The sequence below is a fragment of the Cyprinodon tularosa genome, unplaced genomic scaffold (assembly GCF_016077235.1).
Source record: "Cyprinodon tularosa strain WSP-4 unplaced genomic scaffold, ASM1607723v1 ctg337, whole genome shotgun sequence".
Classification (NCBI taxonomy): Eukaryota; Metazoa; Chordata; class Actinopteri; order Cyprinodontiformes; family Cyprinodontidae; genus Cyprinodon; species Cyprinodon tularosa.
In genome coordinates, this window is record NW_024039049.1 from 421670 (window position 1) to 440937 (window position 19268).

The 19268-nt window shown below is 41.3% G+C and overlaps 1 long non-coding RNA gene across 1 annotated transcript in view; it reads right to left on the reverse strand.

The window, feature by feature from the left end:
• LOC119789382 overlaps nucleotides 1–16196 on the reverse strand; it is a 46351-nt gene extending 30155 nt beyond the window's left edge. The window contains exon 1 of the long non-coding RNA XR_005281576.1: nucleotides 15723–16196. This is a non-coding gene — a long non-coding RNA (uncharacterized LOC119789382). The remainder of the gene's footprint in view (nucleotides 1–15722) is intronic.
• Between the last annotated feature and the right edge of the window lie 3072 nt (nucleotides 16197–19268).

Here is a 19268-nt window from a genome sequence, read left to right on the forward strand (position 1 = left end):
TCTATAGAGTCCTCCAGGCGAAACCCCTCTAAATCACACCGTAAACAGGCCTTAATATGTAGCGGGGAAAACACCCAATCTGGCAACACCAGCTACCAGCGTCGTAGCCTACAGCCGCGTGCGTCATCAAAACAAAATCCAGCGTGGAAGCCACAGCAGCATGGAGGCGACCGTGGAGGTGACAAAGCAGCAGTATGATCACTTAAAACAGGTTTATGACCAGGTGGTCGGTGAGGATGATGGCAACAATCTTACATTTGTCTGCAAACTTTGCCCGCCGGCTTTCAGTAAAAAAATCCGCACTTCAGTAACCTTAAATTCCTACCTCAGCCTGGTCCCTCAGTTTGTGTTAGTAAAATGTTCTTAAGGGTTTTACTATTCATGTAACTTGTTTGTTAAACCTGCCTGGTATAATTTCCAGTATTCCTTTTTAGTATGTACTGAAATGGAATTTCAAATTGAAAAAATATTAAAATAAAAAAAAAACATTTGCACCTTAAAGACTACTTTCCTGTTTTTCTTTCAATATTTCCTCATAAAAAGACCATTCAAGCAGCACATTTTTCCTGATGTTTTTGAGAATATACTGTAGGGGTGAAAGCTGCAGCTGCTACTAGTGTGAAGTGAATGGACAGCAACAAAGCGTTAAAGCAACAATGGGGAAATGCTGTCCCCTCCATGCTAATGTAAACCCTGGTTGGATAAGGATTCAAAACTGGATATGAAGATGAAATCTGACGCACAGTTTCAGTGTTACAACTGATAAAATAATTGCTGTCTGTGGTTCTACAGTAGGCTATGGTGTAATTGAGCAATATATATAAAAAAAACGATGAACTAGTTCATTTTTAGGAACTGTGAACTTAGTTCAAAATTTTGAATTATGAACTATGAACTGAACTAGTTCATTTTAAAATGTGTGAACTGAACTTTGAACTAGTTCACGTAGAAAGAGAACTTTCCCAACACTGTGCTCTGCTTTCTATTGGTCTATAACAGGAGTAACCAATTAAAAACCAGCAGGGTCCGAATAAAGAAAATCATCAACCAATAAAGGTCGAGAGACACTTTTATTTATAATCTGTTACTTTAAACAGAATTTAGCACTGAAATTAAATGAGGTTTTTAGGCATCCATGTTATACATTGATTTTTTAAATAATAAACATAAAAAGGAAATTTTTTTATTTTTTTTTTTCAATTTTAAAATCTTAATAGTTTAAGTCAAGAACAACAAATATTCAGTTTGGTATATAGACAATTTCCTGACTCACTTTTTTTTAATAAACCACCTGAACTGAGCGTTTGTTATTTTCTTCTTTTTTCTGTCTTAATGTTGGCAGTGGGCTTTAGGCTGCCCTGCAAGGCTTTAAACCTGGGTTTAACCGGAGACTAAGCCATTCTCAAGCACATATCAAGGAGCTCATTTTGAGCCTGGATCCAGATTTATTGTTGATTCTGTTCATGGTGGAGAATCCTGCTTCACAGCAGCAGGTTGAGCCAAACATCCTCTAAATGTGCAGGGTCATCTTTGAGCACGCCATTTCACTTTTCTTTCACCAGTTCACCGCAGTTCTTCCAGCAGTCCACACTTTCTCTGCTCTCTTTTTCTCATGGTCTTCTCCTTCTTTCCCATCGCCCGGCTTGCCACAGGTTTGCCTGCTGTGTCTAAAAGTAGCAGCAGCAGCAACCCAGACTGACAGCTCATTGGCTCATTTGGATCACGTGCAGCCTGGAGCCGGACGCTCCCCAGGGCTTTACCGTATTAACAGGAGAAGAGGCGCAAGTGAAATTAGACAATACTCATTTATAAATATTTTAAATCCGTGACCTCTGCTCTATCATATAAAAAGAGAAAAGTTTTCCTTTGTTATGGAGCAAAAAAAAAAATCTTTAATAGTTATTCAAAATTTTGGACCTGAAGAAGAGAAACAAGCAAACTGGGAAGGACTGATCTCTATTCACTGGTGCTGATTGAAGTGAAGCCAGCGGCCGCCATATTGGTACTCCCTAGTTAGACCGATTTCAGTGTAAACAACAATCCGTAAAACAATCTGGGCACTACAGCATTGAACAACCATGATGTTCTTATTTTTTAGACTTTTAAAAACAAGATAAATTCATCACTTTGACACAGATTGGCCGTTTCATAGCATCAGTAAATTACTTTAACTTAGAATAAAAAAATAGGCCCATCACATTGCATAGTCATTATGAGGTCAATAAAAGGGATGTGGGAAAAAATCTTTTTCGGTGATATATCGTGATTTTCAGCTTTAAAACAAAAAATGTTTTACCTAAAACAATGAGGGAAAATGGGCTCCCTCTGCACCGCCATTCTGGCAGATGGCGCTGTGGAGCGCAGCATCATATCATGTAGGTGAGGCAAAGTGGAAGACATGGACCAAAAAAGGTAAATGATCAATATCTTCTGATGAACATAAAAAACACTGACTTTTTTATCTATAAATTCAATTTTGACAACAGGGAAAAATATTGCAATATATGATGATATCGTATCGTGACCGCCATGCCAATACTCAGCCCTAGTCAATTAAGTAGGGATGCACGATATAATCGGCCCCCTATCGGTATCGGCCTTAAAACTGAATATCGGACATCGGCCACCCCACCGATATTTAACCCGATATTTGATCAGCTTCTGAGTTTCTAAAGTCTAAAAAAAATAAATAATACTACTTCTTCTTCTTCCTCAAAAACTTCTTTTTTACAGACTTAAAAACTTCTAAAGACGAGGGAAAAAATATTGATCCATTAAAATATCCCAATATCTTCATATGCTGATATATTGCCATTTAAAAACACTATATCAATCTCTTTTACTAATGAAATATTGCTATATGTCATCGTTATGCTACGAAATCCGCCGAAAATTCACCAAATGTTGCCATATTTTTATATGTTGATATATTGACGCGGTATCGATCTATTTTACTGCGTCTCCATTTTTACGCGGACGGTGGCTTCATTTTTTTCGGAAAATCAGCGATCCAGTGAATAACTAGAGATCAGTGGAGTGAAGCTGTTAGGATGATAAGGTCAAACTGTGCAGCAACTATGGAGGCTGGCTGCTTGTTGGAACAGCCTGAGCTGGACAAACAAACGCCTTCGTGTGCGACTACTTTTACACACACTGGTTGGTAAACAGGTTACGTAATCAAATACGTAGTTACTCTACTGGCCTAAAGTCATTCCTGCTGCAGCTCTGGCTTTGTTTACTACAGATCCAGCACTACAATATGGAAGACCAATGCTGCCACTAATTAATATTAAGGTCAATGCTTCTGGTTTTATTATTCCGGCTGAACACGGAGGCGGAATCACAGAAGACAAGAAAAAAAGGAGGAAATAAATAAATGGGCTCAGGCTCAAATCTGTTTAGTAAGAAAATTCCACAGGGGTTTATTAAGTGGTCAAAAAATAAGGTTAGAAAAATCTTTTTTTTTATATTTATTAGAGTGGAAATAAATGAGAAAGAAATAAAAGGTTGGACAAACTGTACAAAGATAGATGAATAAAGAAAAAATGCAGCATTCAAGGAAATAGATATGAATTAATTCTCACTGTTTGTATAAAAAACAGATGTCTCAATGGGAAGTGATTGGAAATTGACAGAATTCCACGAGCATTTTAAGCGCCGCTCATTGTGCTGCTGACTCGTTTTTTTCTGAAGCGACACGTGTGTTCCTCCTATGCTTGGTCCATGCTGGGTTTAGTCAGAGCAGCGAGGCAGTGAGTCAGAGAGGCAGTGAGGCAGAGAGGCAAAGAGTCAGCGAGGCAGAGAGTCAGCGAGTAAGCAAGGCAGAGAGTCAGAGAGGCAGCGAGGCAGAGAGTCAGAGAGGCAGAGTGTCAGCGAGTCAGCAAGGCAGAGAGGCAGTGAGTCAGAGTCAGCCAGGCAGAGAGTCAGCGAGGCAGAGAGGCAAAGAGTCAGCGAGGCAGAGAGGCAGTGAGTCAGAGAGTCAGCGAGTAAGCAAGGCAGAGAGTCAGAGAGGCAGAGAGTCAGCAAGGCAAAGAGTCAGAGAGGCAGAGAGTCAGAGAGGCAGCGAGGCAGAGAGTCAGAGAGGCAGCGAGGCAGAGAGACATAGAGTCAGCGAGGCAAAGAGTCAGTGAGGCAGAGAGTCAGAGAGGCAGTGAGTCAGAGAGTCAGCTAGTAAGCAAGTCAGAGAGGCAGAGAGTCAGCAAGGCAAAGAGTCAGAGAGGCAGAGAGGCAGCGAGGCAGTGAGTCAGAGAGTCAGCGAGTAAGCAAGTCAGAGAGGCAGAGAGTCAGCAAGGCAAAGAGTCAGAGAGGCAGAGAGGCAGCGAGGCAGTGAGTCAGAGAGTCAGCGAGTAAGCAAGGCAGAGAGTCAGAGAGGCAGAGAGTCAGCAAGGCAAAGAGTCAGAGAGGCAGAGAGTCAGAGAGGCAGCGAGGCAGAGAGTCAGAGAGGCAGCAAGGCAGAGAGACATAGAGTCAGCGAGGCAAAGAGGCAGCGAGGCAGAGAGGCAGAGAGTCAGTGAGGCAGAGTCAGTGAGGCAGAGAGTCAGCGAGGCAGAGAGTCAGAGAGTCAGCGAGGCAGAGAGGCAGAGAGTCAGCGAGTAAGCAAGGCAGAGAGGCAGAGAGTCAGCAAGGCAAAGAGTCAGAGAGGCAGAGAGTCAGAGAGGCAGCTAGGCAGAGAGTCAGAGAGGCAGCGAGGCAGAGAGACATAGAGTCAGCGAGGCAAAGAGGCAGCGAGGCAGAGAGGCAGAGAGTCAGTGAGGCAGAGTCAGAGAGGCAGAGAGTCAGCGAGGCAGAGAGTCAGAGAGTCAGCGAGGCAGAGTCAGCGAGGCAGAGGCAGAGAGTCAGCAAGGTAAAGAGGCAGCGAGGCAGTCAGCGAGGCAGAGAGGCAGCAAGGTAAAGAGTCAAAGAGGCAGCGAGGCAGTCACCGAGGCAGAGAAGCAGAGAGGCAAAGAGTCAAAGAGGCAGAGAGTCAGCGAGGCAGAGATTCAGCAAGGCAGAGAGTCAGCAAGGCAAAGAGTCAAAGAGGCAGAGTCAGCGAGGCAGAGAGTCAGCAAGGCAAAGAGTCAAAGAGGCAGAGAGTCAGCAAGGCAAAGAGGCAGAGAGTCAGCGAGGCAGTGATTCAGCAAGGCAGAGTCAGCAAGGCAAAGAGTCAAAGAGGCAGAGAGTCAGCAAGGCAAAGAGGCAGAGAGTCAGCGAGGCAGAGATTCAGCAAGGCAGAGAGTCAGCAAGGCAAAGAGTCAAAGAGGCAGAGTCAGCGAGGCAGAGAGTCAGCAAGGCAAAGAGTCAAAGAGGCAGAGAGTCAGCAAGGCAAAGAGGCAGAGAGTCAGCGAGGCAGTGATTCAAGGCAGAGAGTCAGCAAGGCAAAGAGTCAAAGAGGCAGCAAGGCAAAGAGTCAAAGAGGCAGAGAGTCAGCGAGGCAGAGATTCAGCAAGGCAGAGAGTCAAAGAGTCAAAGAGGCAGAGAGGCAGCAAGGCAAAGAGTCAAAGAGGCAGCAAGGCAAAGAGTCAAAGAGGCAGAGAGTCAGCGAGGCAGAGATTCAGCAAGGCAGAGAGTCAAAGAGTCAAAGAGGCAGAGAGGCAGCAAGGCAAAGAGGCAGAGAGTCAGCGAGGCAGAGAGGCAGCAAGGCAAAGAGTCAAAGAGGCAGAGAGTCAGCGAGGCAGCAAGGCAAAGAGTCAAAGAGGCAGAGAGTCAGCGAGGCAGAGGTTCAGCAAGGCAGAGAGACAGCAAGGCAGAGTCAAAGAGGCAGAGAGGTAGCGAGGCAGAGTCACATGGCAGCTGCTAATTACCACCACAAAAACCCAGCGGAAATACAACCTTCACAGCTGCAGTAACACAGAGACACGCAGAGATCTGGAGCATTAACTCCTTTCACAGAGAGAAAAGAAACTGGCCTCATGACTTCTAACCAGAATGGATGAGAGTTTAGTTTGAAACAAAAGAGGGACGATTAATCCAGAAAGGTAGAAGGAGCATTTTTTATGAAAAACTTACAGTTCAGTGTAAAAGTATTTAGCAGCTGGCAGAGATCTTCTCTTAAACCGCCTTAAATATCAGACAGATGTTTCCTGCAGGAATAAAAACAATGTCTTAAAATACTGACGTCCATTTTTAAAGGAAAATAAAATAAATACCATCTGAAGCTAATCTTTTTTTGTTTCAGGAAACATTTGTGAAAAGAGCCTTGAAATGACGTATGTTGTGAATTGACGTTATATAAATAAAATAAATTGAATTGAAAATGGCTGACTGGGAATCCCTTTGCTTATGGGATCCCTCAGGGATTACTGTTCGGTCCTGAAATAGTTATTCCGTATTCTGCTTTTTTTCTGTTTATTTAGAAACTATTTTCAAATATGGAAATAAATATTGAATTAAATGATGATTTGACTAAATTACTGCTTGTGAATGAATCTTCTATAAATTTAAACCACCCAGAAGTTATTTAATTGGGAAAATTAAGACATTTTCATATCAATAATTTATTAAAATACTGCATTTTTCCTTATGCTATAATATCAGAGGTACTTTTTAAGCAATTTGCTGCATTTTAAATAAAACAACACTTATGAAACCTATAAAAAACAGACGTATGAATTATTAAAAGTGCGGGAAAATCAAACATGACTTTTTTTAAAGTGTTATTTTATATGAGGAGAATGTTTTACGTCTGTGAATTTAAGGTAATTGGGTAGGATTATATTTTATCTTCCTTCTCTAACATGAACCTAAGATGTAAACAACATGGAATAACTCTCGTTTGTTTGTTTTTTATCATATTTTGCAGTTTTATTTGAATCAAAACAACGTCGCACTAAATCGGTGATTCAACAGAGAAGCAGAAACAATGCAAACCAACATAAAACCCATCTGTATCCAAATAAAAAGAACTGGTCTTTGCAGAGACAATAGGAGAGCAAACATGGAGGGAGCGTGCTGCACAGCCTTTGACACAGATTGGAAAGGCTTTGATCAGTCAGCACAAGCAGGCAGCCACAAAAACACACACAGATAAACAGGAACACGAGTCACACAGACGCTTTCTGCCAGACTCGACCGTCCAACCATTTCAAGCATTTCACTCATCTGAGGTCTGGACACGCTGCTGGATTTCTGAGGCTTTAATAATCCAAACAATGCTGCTAAGAGCGGAAATAACAGCTTATGAAGCTGTGAAGTTTGCTTCAAAAGCATGATGGGGGTTTTTGGTGCCTAATAAGGCCTAAAATAGTCAGATTAACCGGCTAACAGTTATTACGGAAGGATTACTGCAAATGTTTTAATCAAGGCCGTGGCTGGGGAGGCTGGAGCTCAAACCACTCAGGGTGGTTTGAAAACACAGAGAAGCATCGAGCAGCAGCAGAGGAGATGCAAACCACAGTTTGTGCAGCAGGACAACCTGAAGCGCTCACTATCATGATTGCCGTGGCGATGTCATGCATTCCTGAGAAAATATGCTGTAAGAGCTTTGCTATGCCTCCATGGTGCATTACAGAGCCTATTTGCCCAGTTATGTAACATCTGCCATTGACTCACTATTCCCCCCTTTCAGTGAAATGCATGAAGCAGCAATAAGCCATATTTGCACATTTAGCATCTCTTTAGAAGTCTTATAACCGCCTTTCTAGCATCAGCCTTGTGGTCAGCAAACTGCAAATCCTACTGCAACTTTATCCTTTGCAGCCTTTCTGTAGAAACCTCTACTGGCTGCTCTACTGGCTTCCAGTCAGGTTCAGACTCCAGTTCAACATTCTTCTGCTTTCATTCAGAGTTGTTTAGAACTTCGCCACTCCTGATCTTTCAGATCTTCAAATATCCACTTTCTCTTGCACACTTAGGTCTCACTCAGCTTGTTGCTCCTTCTGTCCATCTCAGCCCCACCAGGAGGAGAGATTTTTCCCAATCTGCTCCCACACTCTGGAATTCCCTCCAGATATCCGCAACTCTGAGACTCCATCTTCAAATCCAAGCTTCAAACTCACCAGTCCAAGATTTCCTTCTCACTATTGTTTTTTTTTTCCCTCTTTGATCAGTGCTGGAATTCAGAGCAATCAAAGAAACGAGGGTCTGATGATTCATACTTTCTTTGGGAAAGTGCACGCTGCAGGTCTGCACTGTCAGGACTGGAAGTTCATTGCTGACATTTTATTCAAAGTAGGGCTGCAACTAACAATTAATTTGCAAATCGAATAATATCTCGATTATTTTCTAGATTAATAACTGGACAGCAAAGGTTCCTCAAAGAAGATTTTTTACGAGTCAAACCAGTAGGAACTAAAACTTTTCCACTTGAGGAGTTCTAGATAAAGCCGATTGAGGAATAAAAATTTTTTTTTTTTTTATCATAAATGCAAAATGTTTATACATTTTTTACAATCTTGGTCTATTGCTGCTCTAAGTGGGTCGCTCTTAATGTCTCTATACTCTAGTTAACGTTTAATCTATTAGCTAGATTAGTTGACGATAATTCAAATAACCGATTAATCCAATTTTTTGATCTATTAGAAGAAGACATTTTTTTTGCGAGGTGAGTGCTCATTTAAATCTGTAATTTCCCCAATTTAAGACCAAGAAAACTGTGTTTTATCATATAAATATTTTATTTGATGATTTTCTTTGACTTATTCCAACATGAGCTGTCTCTTACAGACGGATGTTTCAATGTGACTCTCGCTGGAACTTCACCTAAAGTTAAACGCTGCGTCACGCTGTGAAATCTGCTGTTTCCACAACAAAAACTCCCAATAAAAGTTCTTTAAAAGTTTGTTTAGTGTCTACTGTTTCCCCCCATGTTGTGGAAAAAAAACAGAAGTTATTGTCTATTGTGGTTATATATCGAGGTATTCAGTAGTTCAGTGTGAGTAAACAAAGCTTAGTTAATCTGAAATCACAGCCTCCATTGGATAATCCATGCGGTCCAACAGCAAATCTAAGAACAGCAAACACATCAAGAAGAGAAAGGGGCCAAACACTGAACCCTGTGGAACCCCATAAGGCAGAGGAGCGGAGCTAGAATTATAGTTTCATGCTCACACTTCTATTTGAAAGATAAAACTTGAACCATTCTCATGTGCTCGTGTCCTCGTGAAACGTCATCAGCCTCAGCCTTAGCACTGTTCCAATTCACAAGAACAGCAGACCGAGAACGGACAAAGTCCCTGGATGTTGTTCTGGCCCCTCCCTCTTTACCCAGCATGCATCAAAGCAGACTTGTCCGTTCTCCAGACTGACAGCTGTCCCAGCATGCACTGCGGCAGCAGCAGCTTCCAGGTTAGCGCTAACAGAGCGCAGAGTATTAGGCCTGCGGCTGTCAGGGCTAACGTTAGCCCGTCTGCGGCAGCAGCAGCTTCCAGGTTAGCGCTAACAGAGCGCAGAGTATTAAGTCTGCAGCTGCCAGGGCTAACGTTAGCCGGTCTGCGGCTGCCAGGGCTAACGTTAGCCGGTCTGCGGCTGCCAGGGCTAACATTAGCCCGTCTGCGGCAGCAGCAGCTTCCAGGTTAGCGCTAACAGAGCGCAGAGTATTAGGCCTGCGGCTGCCAGGGCTAACGTTAGCCGGTCTGCGGCTGCCAGGGCTAACATTAGCCCGTCTGCGGCTGCCAGGGCTAACATTAGCCGGTCTGCGGCTGCCAGGGCTAACGTTAGCCCGTCTGCGGCTGCCAGGGCTAACGTTAGCCCATCTGCGGCAGCCAGGGCTAACGTTAGCCCGTCTGCGGCAGCCAGAGCTCCTTGCAAAGCTCTGAGCCTCTAGTTTCCAATGATGCCAGCAATTAGGGGGTGGGGCTAAAAATGAATACCTTGCATTACTCCCACAGAGTCACACATTTCAGGTGGAATTTTAAATCTCATTTTATTTGTTTACACAGCTATAAAACAAAAAGTTTTTTTTTTTTTAAACATGTTTTGGAAATCTTAAAGCCGTGTGGATATGGAGCAACTTTGGTTCAATTATTGTTATAAGCAAAGATCGCGTTTTGTAAATTTTAAAAAGGTTGTTTAGAAAAAAAAAAATAAAAAATTAAAGGGTAATTTTTGCCGCTTTCTTAGATTTTATTTAATAGATTAGTAATTTTTGGAATTATACAGTTCTTTTTTATAACAGCTTTTATATCTTGACATTTTATTTTTGGATATAGTTTTACAAATTGAGTTATTTCTACGCTGCATTTACAGATTATATCCGCTTGACTTCTGAGGGTCACTTTCCTCTAGACGGAGAAGTAAACATGCATTTTATCCATCTGAAAGGCATTAGCAACATTATTACTGGGCTCAAATTCAACAGAAAATGTAGTTAAAATATTAAAAAAAGATACATTTGGAAAAAAAAAGTAAAATATAAAATCTGTTAATAAAATCTGAAAGAAAAACGTTTGGGGGAAAAAAAAGCAAAGTTACTCTAAAAAGTTTTTTTTTTTCTATTTCAAATTTTGTTGTTTTTTTCAAATATCCATTTAGAAAAGATGCTCTTTGCTTGGAACCATAATGGATAATAAATCGCTGCAGTATGACTAATGTTTATCTAAATAAACGGCCCAGTCCCATTCCTCTTAGTTCTGAGAACACTCCAGTCAGTTCCTCCACAGTGTAGCTCACTCAATGAGGAAAGTGCAAGGGAAGACTTTCTCCCTACGAAACGGGACACCACCTACTAAGACATACATGTTTGTAAATACGGCTCCAGCATTTATTTAAACTATTAGCTGGGCGCTGATGAGCTTTTATCCCTTTGGCCAACAAACAGACAAGAAATGTGCAAAACTGGAGACGGTTCCGCCGCTATTTAGCTCTTATTAATCTCTTTATGGTCTGTGGACTCATTCGTTAACACAGCAGGTTGCGTTTATGTTCTAGAACACTTTTTCGGGTGGAGGGCCGGTTTAAAAAACACTATAAGAAACTGACGCTTATATAAAATTTTTTAAAAAGCTCTCAGTGGATTTGTGTCCTAGGAAAATTACTTTTTTCTTGCAATATTGATGTTTCAACACAACGGTACGGAATTCAATTGTATTTACATCTAAGATATCACAACATAATTGTTTAAAAGGCATGGTTAGTTTAAAAAATATACATTCATTTGTGCAGTTCTTTTCGACAGCCAGACGCCATTTTCTTTTTTGATCAGTTCTGGCAAGTGTCATGAAACGGTGTTTGTTTGGAGGACCCAAATGCAGAGACCAGTTGGCAGAGGTGAATTAAAATCGGTTTATTAAGGTTCACAGGTCCAGGGACAGGAATCAAAGTCCAACAGAAAACAAAAAACGCACCTGAACCAAGGAGACATCAGGGGTAAACCAAAACTAGGAGCCAGGGAGAGACGAGGTACACAGACAGAAGTTAGACGAGGATCCAGCAAACAGGAACTGAAGAGGTAGGCTTTTAAAGGGGACAGAGACAAAGAGAGGGCTAACGAGGGGATTGAAAACAGGTGCAGACAGGACAGAAAACAGAGCAAGGGAAAGAGGACACAAGAGGGCAGCAGAGGACAACAAATGGAAAACCAAGAAAAACAGTAACTAACAAACCAAGACTCTGACAGGAAGCCACCTCGTTCCAAGTGACCTCGCTCGGTCTGAAGGGATCATTTTAAGGGTTGAAGGGCACTTCCCCCTAGCTCTTAAAATTATTGAGACACACTAACTTTAAATGTGAAGATGCAAAGCTGAGTGCTAGGGTCCAAAATGAGTGTAAGTGAGAAATGGGACAGGGCCAATGGCTACCAGGCATAAACAAGACTTATTCATCTGGCTTGGAAGGTAAAGCTTTATAGTCTAGTACTACTATACGGTGGGGGAGGGGAGGAGGGGGGGTTAGCGATGCACGATATTGGGATTTTGGCCGATATCCGATATGCCGATATTTTAAAACTCATGTAGCCGATAACCGATATCGATACCGATGTTAAAGCTGGACAAAAATAAGTAGTCATTGAAAATAGCAGTTTTGTTATCCATTTCTGACACTTTGAAAAATAATATACTCAAATATATTTTCATATGCTGATATCAAATAGATTTTTAAAAACACGGTATCGATCTATTTCACTTTCAAAATCTCGTGAAATTTCATCGTTCTGTTACAAACTCTCGTGATATTTTGCAAATTCTTGTGAGATTTTGTTAGTAAAATAGATCGATACCGCGTCAATATATCAACATATAAAAATATGGCAACATTTGGTGAATTTTCGGGGGATTTCGTAGCATAACGATGACATATAGCAATATTTCATTAGTAAAAGAGATTGATATGGTGTTTTTAAATGGCAATATATCAGCATATGAAGATATTGGGATATTTTAATGTATCAATATTTTTTCCCTCTTCTTTAGAAGTTTTTAAGTCTGTAAAAAAGAAGTTTTTGAGGAAGAAGAAGAAGTAGTATTTATTTATTTTTTTTAGACTTTAGAAACTCAGAAGCTGATCAAATATCGGGTTAAATATCGGTGAGGTGGCCGATGTCCGATATTCAGTTTTAAGGCCGATACCGATAGGGGGCCGATTATATCGTGCATCCCTAGGGGGGGGGACCACATAAATTACAAAACAGTTTTCCTGCAAATGTTTATTTTAAAATGAAGCATGATCTTTTGGTCCAGTAAAAAAACATCCCTTTCCAGAGTGTGGCGAACGCCTGAGCATTTTCCAGAGATGCGCTTTAGATGTCAGGGGAGGAAACCTGGTGCAGATGAGAGTAGAACAAAAGTGGGGAAAACCAGGTGTTTGATGGCACTTCGGGGGGATAAAAGGAGGAATAGAGGAAAGTCTGGCTCCTCCTATAGGTGGAAGATAAAAGTACCAGGTTAAAGGATTGGAATCGAAGCGTGCAGGAATTCCAGATACTCGCCAACATGTGTGAATGTAGCTTTTTCCTGAATCTGGCAACCCTGAGAGTTGAGCTCATTTATCCATATATCCATCTTCTGTCTATCTGATGACCATAGACTGAGAGTCAGACCGCTGACAGACCCATGAAGGTCTTTTTGACCGAGCTTCGTTCATCGCAAAGACTAACCCCCAGGTTTCCACCTCTTTCTGGTTGAAAAACACAACCTCAGCCTCAACAGCTGCCTCTCATCATCAGCAGATCCAATTCAGGACATAGATGCCAACAGAAGCCTAACAGGGATAAAAAGCCAGGAGCAATCATGGAGAGGGTAGGATGCTTCCAGAACACAATCCAGGGGCTTCGGGCAGCTGGTCAACCTGAATTCCTGCCTGATTTCCAAGCACAGAGAAGAGGAGGAACTGAAGCAGCAGTGAGATTCTTACTAAGCAGGAGAAACTGCAATGCAAGGTGCTCAGCTAGAAGCCTGTGCATGTTTGCCTTTTGGAGATGAAAGTAAACCCCCTGCTAGAGACCAAGTTGGTTTAGTAGATCAGCATCTATCTCATGCATAAACTGTTCTATCCAGGGAGCTGACATCATATCCCCAAAGTCGCACAGAATTAGCCCGCTGCTAACTCTGCGTCCCTTTGGCTGCAGGCGGCAGGCCTCAGTGGAGCTGGCCTCCCGCTGAGGCCCAAAGAGACCCAAGAGATGAAGCTCAACATCAAACTCTTGTTAGTTTAGGCCAATCGGGGACATTAGAGTAAAATTTAATGCATAATAAAAACAACTTCTTGGATTTTATTTTTTTTTTTTTTTACATTTTCCTTATATTTGAAGATAACTTTGAGTTGATCGGCCTCAGCAGAGGCTAACTGTTCAATATTTACCCTCGGTGCAATAAAACCGACACGACCTTTGGAAAAAAATCTTATTTACATTATATTACATATTTACTTTCATATTATTACCTTCTTAGCTTCAAACTGAATGATTTTTGGTTGAGAAAGTTTAAGATTAAAAATGATTTTATTCCTGACTGAGACATTTAAAGAAAAAGAAACATGAATAAATTGTCAGTTTTAGCGTTAGGTCACCTTAATGAAGATATGCAGCATGTTTGAAAATAATCTGCAGCTTAATTAATCCATGCAGCTTTTCCCCTGTACCTAATATTTTGGCCAACTCTAGAGGTGGGGGGCGTACAGAACGGACCGCACAACATGTAGAAGAAGAAACACGGCTGTTAGCCGCTGTTTCAAACCCCCGTCACCCAATCGTGACGATACTCTTTATACGTCACACATATTCTCTGATGAAATTGCACCAACATATATGACTTGGATCGTGGGCGGTTCTAGACAGGGGTCAACGGGGGCCAGGGCCCCTGTAGGTCATGTCCTGGCCCCCGTTATGGCCCCTGTACTGAAGACATAATTAAAAGAAATTCTAATGATGATCTACGCTGGAACAGATGGCTACTGATGGGTCCTTTAGATCTACTTCTTTTTTCTTCTTTTTTTGTTACAAATTTTCTTATACTAATTATTTAAAACCAATAAGGTGAAAGCTTCAGTTGTATTGAGATAGGATCCCAGTTTCCATCTGTTAAATGTTTTTTTTTTTTTTTTATAAATTTTAAAAACAGCTGAATTCATTAGTTTTTCTTGGGTTCCAATTCAGATTTTATAGAAAACTGTCATTTTAACTTCAATTAAGTCAAAAACATATAAAATTCCTAAATTCTTAACTAGGGATGCACGATATTGGGATTTTGGCCGATATCCGATATGCCGATATTTAAAAACTCATGTAGCCGATAACCGATATCGATACCGATGTTAAAGCTGGACAAAAATAAGTAGTCATTGAAAATAGCAGTTTTGTTATCCATTTCTGACACTTTGAAAAATAATAAACTCAAATATATTTTCATACGCTGATATCAAATAGATTGTTAAAAACGCGGTATCGATCTATTTTACTTTCAAAATCTCGTGAAATTTCATCGTTCTGTTACAAACTCTCGTGATATTTTGCAAATTCTTGTGAGATTTTGTTAGTAAAATAGATCGATACCGCGTCAATATATCAACATATAAAAATATGGCAACATTTGGTGAATTTTCGGGGGATTTCGTAGCATGACGATGACATATAGCAATGTTTCATTAGTAAAAGAGATTGATATGGTGTTTTTAAATGGCAATATATCAGCATATGAAGATATTGGGATATTTTAATGGATCAATATTTTTTCCCTCGTCTTTAGAAGTTTTTAAGTCTGTAAAAAAGAAGTTTTTGAGGAAGAAGAAGTAGTATTTTTATTATTATTTTTGTTTTTTGTAGACTTTAGAAACTCAGAAGCTGATCAAATATTGGGTTAAATATCGGTGGGGGGGCCGATGTCCGATATTCAGTTTTAAGGCCGATACCGATAGGGGGCCGATTATATCGTGCATTCCTATTCTTAATGTACATTGACCTAATAAGACATAGAATTGTAATTAAACCTAATTGAATAGAAATTGCAGCTATCTTAATATATTTGAACCCCTTGCTCTGATTTTTATGTCATGATTTTCTGGGCCCCCATGAACACCCTGGCCCCCAACTGGCCCCTGGGTACATTTGGTCTAGAACCGCCACTGACCTGGAGCCATCCATCCTATCTTATTTTACTCCGTCAGGGGCCCTTTGGCCCCGGGTTCCATCTCCGGACAGGCCTGCAGTCTGCAGGACATTCATCATTTTCCTAGTTTTATTTCATTATTAAGTCCATTTAAACTTTAAGCTCCTTTATTGCTCTGATTAAAAGCAGTGAACGTCTATAATAGAAGTTGCAGTGATTCAGTAAATAATAATCATAGAGTAGGAAAACCAGCCAATCATCATCATTTACCTGGAAGCAGGTAGTTTCTCTGCGCTCGCGCTGTTTATCAGTCATCAGCAGCAGGATGTTTCCAGTCCGGCCAGAAGCGTCGCCTCAGAGCACCCCCCACCCCCCCAGGTTGTTTACTCCAAGTTCAATTTCTATCTGCGCAACACCACCTGGAATGCGGACAGTGGCGACCGCGGAGTCTGCGGGAACGCACACTGATGCGGTGGAAGACCAGAGGCTGGAAGCTCTTATCCCGCAGGATGGCGGGACATTTTCCCTGGAAACCGCACCAAATAAAAAAAAAAAGGTGGTGGGAGGGGACAGATGCGGGTTGTCCCCGCAGCTGCTGCGGGGTGGAAGCGCTCAAACACACCTGCGCAACGACACGCAGAGCAAATAACTTGAGTCCCGCTGAGGGCTGCCCCTCCTTCCCGGGCCTCTCTCTGGTTTTCACTGCGTGCCAAACGGCTGGCAGGTGCAGTCCCATCCGGCTCGGCTCGGCTCGGTTCGGCCCGGTGACAGCGGATTTGGCTGCGTGCATTTCCGCCCCGCTCCCCATCAGCTGGGAAGTTGCTGCGCTCCGGCTCTGCGCTGCTGCCTCTTCATTAGATCACGTCCATGTGACACAGCGAGCCGCACTCAGCGCAAACTTAAAGGGACCTCTCATGTAAGCGCGCTCACGGTGCGCGTCCTGGAGCGCAGAGTGATGGAGGAGTGTGTCTGCCACCATTTATTTTATCTATTACACAATAATAAAAAGAATATGGATTACACAGAAACAATCAGAACAAAGTCAAATAATAACTAATAATAGATAAACTAAGGAGTCCAGAGTTTGAAGCGCAGAAAGGACACTAACTATGTTCAAAAACATTTATCTGATTATTTGATCAGGGCAGATTTACCATTAGGCATTTCTTTTTTAATGTAATTTATTTCTTAAATAAGTGCATTTGTTTAGTTCTTGAATTGAGGAGATAAAACAGACATTTTGCCAATGGAACGAGACAGTTTACACTCAAAAAAAAGAAAACACAATCGCATTATCTTATTTCAAGAGTAAAAATACTAATTCCATTGGCAAACTATCTCATTTACCTACTCAAATTAAGGGTTAATAAACTAAATTTAGTAAATGTTTACTTATTTCCAGAGATGGGAAGTAACGAAGTACAAATACTTCGTTACTGTACTCAAGTAGATTTTTCTGATATTTTTACTTTACTACTTATTTTTATGGCGACTTTTTACTTCTACTCCTTACATTTTAAAAAGTTGGCTCGTTACTTTAGTTTTGAATCATTTCAATGGAGTTACCGTTATTATTTTTCACGTCATCAATACCAAATTCAGTCTAATTGGATGGGAATCTACGTTGCATTTGACGCACCGCTACAGGATGAATCGACAGATTCGGCGGTATTCATTGGCGGCAAATCATTGCAGCTTGGTGGCGGTGGCGTTAGCATAGTAGCATGGACGACGAGATGATTGAAAATGAACACAACGGAGATCTAGTCCTATTGGCAGACATCCATTTAAAATGTAGGCAACGGCATGAAAAAAGTGGTTTCTACTTTTACTTTTATACTTTAAGTAAATTTACAAGCCTGTACTGTGTTACTTTTACTTGAGTAAAGAAGTTTAATCAGTACTTCCACTTTTACCAGAGTATTTGTAACACAAGTATCTGTACTTTTGCCATCTCTGCTTATTTCTAGATTGCTTTTCCAGTGTAGGCAGTTGCCTAGGGCCCCAAGTTACTTGGGGCCCCATAAAACTCAGATTACATGTGTGGTTAATACAACTATTCCTTATTTGAGCACATTAATAATGCTAAAATGCCATCAGAACGCTGATAATATTAAGTGTGTCTCAGCCCCCCCCCTCAGTGTCCACCATATTGGATCAGTCCATCTGCTGCACATGTTCAGAAAGGTCCAAACAGACAGCAGCAAACCATTTGAAAACAAACCATGCAAAGAGCAGTGTTGCCAACTTAGCGCTTTAGTCGCTATATTTAGCCACTTTTCAGACCCCTCTAGCACTTTGATTTCTAAAAAGCTCCTAGCGCCAAATCTAGAGACTTTTTTCTGCTACTGGAGACTTTGGAGACAACATCTAAAAGCAGCGAACTCTGCTCTCCAGAGCGAGTAGATTGGTAACCCCGCCTCCTGCTCTCCTCTATCTTGTCTGCTGTCATGATTCATGCAGCTATTATTTCATCCAAATGAAAAATGGAGAACAGATAAGCAGATCATGGCTTGTCTACAGTGAAAAGAAGGACTGGGTTATTTACTTTGGCCTTTTTGGAAACACAGGAAGGAGCAATCAGCTAAGTGAGCTTAGTGCTTGGAAAAAATCTTTCATTCCTTTAGAGACAGCATGAAAAGTCAGCTGAGTACAAAACATAGAGAGGAAAACAAGAAGAAAAGGGACAAGAAGAGAGGGACACAACCTAGAACAGATAATGGATGTCTATTCTATTAACATTTCTCTATCTGGAGAATGGGGCTGATTTATCTGTTGTCTTCTCAGTTCAGAGGGGCCCCTGCCTGTCTTTGCCTAGGGCCCTAAATTTCCTAAATCCACCCCTGTTAGTGATTAATTATTAACAGTAATAATGCTAAATACAAAAGTTGAGGATTCCGATGAAGAATCACACAATCCTATAGAGTCCTGATTCCAGATTATAATCTGTTTTTTCTTCTTAGTGACTTCAGTTTTTGGCGTGATGTCATCGCTTGACGAATGATGGGAAAAGCAGATGATCTCATTCTGGTAAAGCTTTTTACAACAAGAAATCCAATTTCTCTACATGTACCATAAATGTTAGATTATAAATCACAGTTTGTGGTTAACAATCCTCATGTACAGAATTCGATCCTCATTTAAAGTTTCATCACTTTTTCTTAGTTATAAGTTGATTAAATCTGCTTTTTTTTTAATCATTGCTTTATGTCAAGAAGCGGTGTTTGTTTGGAGGACCCAAATGCAGAGACCAGTAGGCAGAGGTGAATTTAAGTGGGTTTATTAAGGTTCACAGGAACAAGGGCAGGAATCAAAATCCAACAGAAAATAACAAACGTACCAGAACCAAGGAGACATCAGGGGTAAACCAAAAACTCTAGGAGCCAGGGAGAGACGAGGAAGGCAGACAGATGTTAGACGAGGATCCAGCAAACAGGAACTGAAGAGGTAGGGCTTTTAAAGGGGGCAGAGACAAAGAGAGGGCTATCGAGGGAATTGAAAACAGGTGAAGGCAGAACAGAAAACAGAGCAAGGGAAAGAGGACACAAGAGGGCAGCAGAGGACAACAAATGGAAAACCAAGAAAAACAGGAACTAACAAACCAAGACTCTGACACTTTACTGGGTTCTGTGCTGTATTAAGTTTGCTGGGCAGAATAGTTTAATTGTAAAAGGAACATTTGTTTTTAGGCGGCCTAGTTTTTTTTTTTCAGCGTTGTATTGTCATTACACTGTCACGAGTACAGCGCAACAAAATTCATTCTCTGCATTTAGCCCCTCCCCTTGGGGAGCAGTGGGCTGCCATTGTGCGGTGCCA